This window comes from Ochotona princeps, unplaced genomic scaffold, assembly GCF_030435755.1.
Source record: "Ochotona princeps isolate mOchPri1 unplaced genomic scaffold, mOchPri1.hap1 HAP1_SCAFFOLD_101, whole genome shotgun sequence".
Classification (NCBI taxonomy): domain Eukaryota; kingdom Metazoa; phylum Chordata; class Mammalia; order Lagomorpha; family Ochotonidae; genus Ochotona; species Ochotona princeps.
In genome coordinates, this window is record NW_026699444.1 from 393,052 (window position 1) to 400,482 (window position 7,431).

Consider the following 7,431-nt stretch of genomic DNA (forward strand, 5'->3'; position numbering starts at 1 on the left):
TAAGTCTCACCATAGGATTCTGTGATGTCTGGGTGTATGAATATTTGTGATGTTCCCAAATGTGGATATGGGTCTTTTTTCTGAAAAATACACTCAGATTTTTGTTTTTTTATTTCTCTTCAACAGAGATATTAAATTTCACAATGGGTTCGACATCAGACTCAGGTATGGAATAAAGTTTGATTTCCCGATAAACATTGACCCCAAGGTTGAGCTAGGCTTTTATGTCTGCCACAATTCTTGTGCATGACCCTTGTGGTTCTTTTTTTTATAGTTTGTCTAGATTTTTTACCACCAATGTCTTTGACATCCTCAATCTCTCTACCCCAGAGGGATAGATTTTTCTGGACGGTGACTTGCCCTGTTGGCATTTGTACTGAGACCCTACAATTACCCAGTTACTTATTCCGTTCTGCATGGACAACTGCCCACTGAATAGTTACTCTGCGTGTTACCGGAGCCTTTCAGGATTTCCAGCTGTACCCTTTGTTCAGATCACAAGGGTGTTTCAATGCTGGACCTATGCATGTTGCTCCAACAGAATGAATTTCAAATGACAAGTGTCTACTCAGAAGCTCTATTACCTCTACACTTTGTTTCCCACATGCATTTTACATCACTGATAATTGTTGTTCTCATACAGTTTATCACTCAATAGGTTGATGCTTGGGTTTCAAAGAACTTATTTTCATCTGATACTGAGTCTGTTTTCTGCAACTCTATGAAGACAGACTAACCTTTTTTTTTCAGTTAAAAAGACAAAGGACAGCAGAACACAAATGGGATACAGCATCCAATAGTATAAATGAGCAGAATGCTCATGTGACCACGTGTTAATGGGCACCAAATCCAGGTGCTAGTTTGGCTCATCCTGCATCCTTTCCTCTCTCCTATGTTGCTAGGGAGCCCCAAGAACATGCCTCCTCAGGCTTCCCTTTCAATGCCCTATGTCATCATGTACCTTGTATGAAATTCCCTTTTGATACAAGTTCACATGAGGTTTTATCTTTGCTGCAATCTGTTATGAGCTGTGCAGGATGAGTGGTGATCCTTTGGGGAACCGTTTGGGTACTCACTTCACTATGACAACCACGATTCCATTGTCTCCCTGCACACCATGGCCCCTGATCTGATCGTTTCACCGTTCTCTATCCTAATGCCTTCTGAAAGTGTCCTTGATATTCAGGAGATAGTGGTGACACTCATTGGCCAATTGAAATGCTCTCAGAAATAACATACAAAGATGTCTATATGTTCTTACACTCAATTCTATCCGAGCACTATTCTCCCTTGCTACATGATTGTATGAAGTACAGGATAGTCAAAATTCTTCCAGGAATATGTTTTAGGCATGGATTTTGTGTTGTTGTAAGCAGTTTTTATTGCCTGCCATCTGAGGGCTGTTGACTCTTGCTTGGAGCTCACATAAGGCGTGTTTTGTTTCCCATTCCACCTGCAGGAAACCTGGAATGATGTGTCAAATAAGTCCGGTCAGCCAGAGGCCTATGATGCCAAGCCTGAGTTGGTTATGGGCCCCAATTATTTTCTAACCTGTGCCCCCTATTTCATGTGTTTAATTAGCCAAATCCCTTGTTCAAGCACCTTATGTTCTCCACTCACACACAGAACAAACAATAAGGGATGCTTTTTCTGCAAGACTGCATTGGTGCTTTCCAACATTCTTTCTGCCTAAGAATTGAACTCCTGAGTGACAAGTTCCCACAGGGCACATGCACTGAGGGAACCACTTCCTTTCCTATGGTGCTAGTGTTGTCTCTCAGTAGCACACTCAAGAGGCACTTCCCAGGACACCAAGAAGTTTGTTATACTTTTTATACTTTAACTTCTGAAAGGGGTAACTGCGAGGCTCTGAAAGCCACTGCTTGTGAATCAAAAATACACATCTGACAGGAATTATGAAAGAGTTCGCTCAACATTCAAATGGCTCCATCGCTGCATTCTATCTCATGATCTGTGTTTAAGTTTGGTTGTGTTGCTGAGGCTAGCCTCACTGAAAACCCCACTTTAGGTGATGTTGGGATGGCAAATCTCCCATGTGTGCTCTGATCCAGAGGTGAGACAGTTTTCTGAACATCCACAGGCATCATCAGTTTTTCTGCTTTGTCATCATCAAACCCACTTGGGAATGCCACCCAGTGTCCAAGTCCATGAGTAGAACTGGACCAAGTCCTCTAAGCATCAGTGGATGGGCACCACTACAGCTTGGAAAGGGGTGCACCCATATCAGAAGCCCTCTGTCTTCTGAGGGACTTAATGGAGTAGTCTGCATGGTTTCTTGGATTTTTTTCTTCTTTCTGCCCTATAATTAGTTGAAATGCCCACTAAAAACTAAGTTGCCAGAAACTGAGTAACCTTCCTCATCTGATGAAGTCTTCAGAACTGCGCGGATCAAGCAGAATGATGACTTGGCACTTTTCTACTTCCTATAACCTTTCCTTTTCTATGTATTTATCTTTGTTCTTTAATGATGTAAACTACACTGGTAAAGACATAATTGGACTGAGAAATATTAGAAAGCTCATGATGCATTTAAAATTAATACTTGTGTTGCTCTGAGATTTTCAAAATTATAAACTGTTATTATGGATAAGTTTTCATAGAGTGTGTTGTATGCTGGCAGTCTCATAAACACCCACATTGTGAGAATAAGTCTGTGGTGAAAAATATTGTGTTGCAGTTTTCAGCTGGTTAAATGATATTTAAAAACACACTAAGAATTTTTTTTATCTCCCATTTTCAACAGGTGATGTTCTATCAGGATGGAGTCTGATGTCTTGTCAGGTATGTTGCCTGAACACATTATTTCAATGCCAATTGGTGACTTCTGTCCCTTGATCTCTTAGTCACTACAGAGTCGAGTCAGCCTACTTCCTTAGCATTTTCTTTGATTTTCCTTGAGCTTGCTTTAATGTAACTCAAAAGGCAACTCCATCAAAACCTGCATGTTTGAGTTCTCTAGCTTCATTTGAAATCTGCAGCTTACACATAAGGAGGAAGGGGTTCTTCGGGGGAGAATCAGCCAAGAGGCAGCCAAACTGAGATCATGCTGTAGTTTAATGTTTTCCTATCACTTGTTATGGAACACTAACAGCACTGTCAGCTTCTTTATCCCTTGTCTTTTGCTTTATCAAAGTGTGGTTGTGATGCCAAGTACAAAAATGCTATCAGTGACAAAAATGTAAAATCTAAAAATAAATTTAGCATACAGGCGTTTTTCTCTCAAAAGTATTCAGACTAGACATCAAATTTTCATCAAGCAGTAACTGTGTAAACTTATCTCTGTTGTGTCTCAGAAGCCACATGAGTCCCATGGGTTTATCAGGTTTTGATGTTTTTTTTTCATTGCCACTCAAGGTTGAAATGAGTATATTGTCTTCAGCTATACTGAGAAAACTCCAGGCTTTGCTTTAGCAGAAGAAGTGATACCAGCACTGCCATCAAGATCAGTGTCACATAGAATGGCTGACCAGAACTTTTGAGTGGGAGCTGACACCTGACCTAGGGCGTGGGCCCATCCGCGTCTAGTGTGTTCTGATCTCCGGAAGAGCACAGTTGGCATGTTCTTTAGGATTTTACTTCTCAGTCACTTCCTTTGACCTCATATGAGGGACTACTGGTTCTCAAATGCTTGCATAGCATTTTGCAAGCATTGCTGTAAATCCTTGTCCATGAGGAGTGGATGGGATTCCATAGGAACACGTGCTGCAGTGGAACGTAACCATTTTGCTTCAGGCTGTTCCGTCGTTGTCTTACAGTTGCATACTAAATGGACACACTCCAAATGACCAGATGCACTCGGCTTATCTGTCTTTATCCTTCTTTGATATTGTAGTGTAACTCCAATTCTTTCTGCACAAATGGTATTCAAAGATAAAAATAACACATGTTTAAAAGGAATCCAGAATACAAATATACTTTGTTAAAGAAAAAGCTTAAATCTATCTATCGTAATGTGTACTACCCTTAATTTTTTGGCCTGAGGTCTCAAAACTCTCATGAAAATCCTCAGTATAAGTGCATAATGCTGGGATTCAGAATATTTTACCACTGTCCAATACTTAGATGAATCTATTTCTGTAAAATTTTTAAATAAAGTTTCATTTTCCTGCAACAGAATAAATAAATACACATTGGAACACCACCCATTGTTTAATAACACTGATTGTACAAGCATCATCCACTGAGGGAGGAAGCCAGGCCTGCGCTTCATCTCAGGAGGACTGTCCATGAGGCCCCTAAACAAAGACCGTCATTTTGCCTGCATGCTCTTCTGTCCTGAGCCAGGGCCTGCCTTTTTCCCAAGAGATGCCCTCCCAGCCTACCTACCAGGAAGGGAGAAGCCTCTTGAGCCCAGGCAGGCCTAGGCCCAGCTCACCACGTGGTCACGGTGGCTGCAGCCAGGACCCCAAACATGGAGTCTGACCCAGCCCAGGACCTCTGAACGGCGAACAGGCTGCTGCAAGTTCCTTGAGCTCTCAGTGGAACACCAGTGGACACAGCACTTTTCCGATTATCAGACCATTTGGTTTTTCTTTACCTTTTGTTCCTGCTGGAGTAAGTGTAAGTCACTAATACCAATGATAGTCAAGAATGAAAGAAAAAGAAAAGAATGGGTGAATTATAAACATTTTTTTCTCAAAAGTTATTAAAGCCATGATCCTTTTTTTTAGTATACATATTTTAATAAGCTAATCTCAGAAAATAATCAGAAAAGTATCAGTATGCAATAGGAACTGGTACTGCATGGATTTTGAATAAGTTCTTTCAGTGCAGTCAGATATGGAGTTGGATATGTGATCTACAAGTATTTTGACAATTTTTGTTTTGTTTTGTTTTTTCTTCAACAGATCATGTAATGTAGCTGCCAGAATTGAGCCCGAGCCAGGTATGTTGAACGACCAAAAGCTCCCAATGTCAAACAAGCCTAGCCTGATTCTGTTTGATCTCACATATGTCATCTGTTGGCCCTCTGTGGTACTAAAAAGCTGGTTTAGCATAATTCCTGGATACTCTGTGTGCCAGTCAAAGGATTACTTTTTCAGCATGTTTCATTTTTCTAACTTGGCTTGAAATCTTAAGTTTCTTAAAGTGGTACAGTGTCTTGGCAGAGAATTGTGCATGTGGCACCTAAACTAAGACTCCTGTTACTCCTCATGTCTCTCATCCTGGTGGTCAGTAGAACACTGAATTTGCAGTTTACAAGCCACTAGTTTATTTTTTTTTTATGTCCTCACTCTGGCTTTTCCAAGGAGTAGCTCTTACTCTAGGGATACAATGTTACATTTGAATACAAAATGTTAAATGTGTGAAGAAGTATGCAATAGGGGGTCACTTTGGTCCAAAAGGTATCAAATCATTATCTTCTCATAAGTTGTAGTTTTTTCATCAGCTTGTTTCCATGGTGAATTGGAAACCTCCTTAAAATCCTCATCACAAGTATCATGGGTATATTGTATTTTGGTCAAATTGTTATTTTTTTTCCTGCGCTCAGATGTTGATACAAGACTGTTGCTTGAAAATATACTAAGAAAATGACTTGTTTTTCTTTAGCAGAGGGAATTAAGCTACACATGCAAAACAGAGAAGCTCAAGTGTAATCAATGACCAAATTATACAGTGAGAGATGGTGTCAGCCTGAGTGTAGCGTAGGCCCACCCCTGTCTACTGTCCCCTTCCTTCAGAGTTACTGAAGACGGAAGCTGAGTTGGCATTGTTCCCTATGTTTTTAAATTTGCTATGCACATCTTTTAACCTCACACTAAGAACTACTTTTTTTCTAGAATGATTGCATTTAAAAAAAAGTTTGCTTGGCATCTTCTGTTTCTGTCCATGAAGAATGAATGCAGTTCTTTGGACAAAATTGAGTTACCAAAACTAAAACAACCATTTTGTTTCAAGTGATTCATTGTCTCACAGTTGAGCATTGAATGTTAACATGCTGAGCTGCCAGGTCCCTTCAGTGTGAATGCTTTCTACAAACACAGAATTCAAAGATAACCTATGTAGTGTGAATTTTGAACATGAATTCATTTGGGATCAGAAAGACTAAGTATCCATTTTTTTCTCACAACTTGTATTTTTCTTAAATGTTCTGAAACCCCATGAACATCATCATGATGAGTGTTATGGCTGGATTTATAATAATCTATTTTTTCACTCTTTGACACTGAGACTTTTTATGAAACTGTGTCACATAATACAATGTAATTAATGAATTAAAAATAATAAATAAATTTTTAAAAAGTCATTTTTCTTGAATGGATTAATAACACCACTCCCAGATGTGATCCACACTCAGTTTCAGCGATTTACCTGGGTTTTCTATTTGGAGAGGATCCCAGGAGTGATCCTGGCATGCTCACCGCCATGTCTCCTGTCCTTGTCTTGTCAGTCACTGAAGGGTTCATTTGGCATGATTCCTTAGGACTTCTTTCTTTACCTTCCCTGCAACAGTTCTAACACCTACTCCTCAAACTGCTGATTATTGGCAATGGTTTGATAGTCCCTTCATTGCTTGGAGGAAATCTTTGGTGAAAGTCCTTAAAGCAGGATTCAGGGTGCTTCCACACTGTGAGATGATTATTAACCAGAACATTCTTTCTGGTTTTTTCTTCAACAGAGAAACATCCTGGCAACTTGGAAGACCAAATGATTGGCAAGAAGGCTCAAGAAATCCTACGGACAGAAGACACATCTAGTAGAAGGCCACACAGCTCTTCTGTTCCGCCTATTCAGTTTTTAGTATTTTCCACACTTTTGTATGTCTAATTTTCTAAATTTCAATATTAACCCAAACTCTGTTTTTAAGAAGAAAATGCAAAAATTCAAAATTGGGATGAAATTTATGCCCAGAAATAGCCAATTTTTTTTTTTGTTAACAACATAGGAATCACTACAAACTCAGTTTTTTCTTTTAGCATTGAGAGACTTTAAACAGCACACAGAGTAATAAGCTGTTCCAAAATATCAGCTCAGTTAATGTCACCCTTCAGTTTTCATCGTCATTACTCAAGGGGATTTCTAGTTCCTACATAAGGAATGTTTTAAGATAAAGTAAAAACTGTAAGAATGAATTTAAAAAGTGAGCTGAGTTGGTACAAAAACTTTAAATCTATGCATAGATTTTTTAGTATGTATTTTGATAAACTTTTTTATGAGATTGTCTCTGTTAATATAAACATAATATTCAGAGATCTCAGAAAAAATTTCATGAAAATATATACCAGAGAAATATATGCATGGATGTAATTTTTTTGTGCCAATACCAACTCATGTTTAAATTCATTTTTATAGTTTTTAATTTTATCTTTTTTTGTTTATTTTGAAATATCTGTTCATTTGTAGGATTGAAACAAATGTGCTTCTATACCATTAATAAGCTGGATGTTATCCCCAGGAGAAATGATGGTT

The 7,431-nt window shown here is 38.8% G+C and overlaps 1 long non-coding RNA gene across 1 annotated transcript; it reads left to right on the forward strand.

Moving 5' to 3' along the window:
- The first annotated feature begins 2,761 nt into the window (after positions 1-2,761).
- Positions 2,762-6,811, forward strand: LOC131479210 (uncharacterized). Its single transcript, XR_009244774.1, has 3 exons — positions 2,762-2,802; positions 4,869-4,906; positions 6,641-6,811. It is a non-coding gene; the product is annotated as an uncharacterized LOC131479210 (long non-coding RNA).
- Positions 6,812-7,431: the final 620 nt, after the last annotated feature.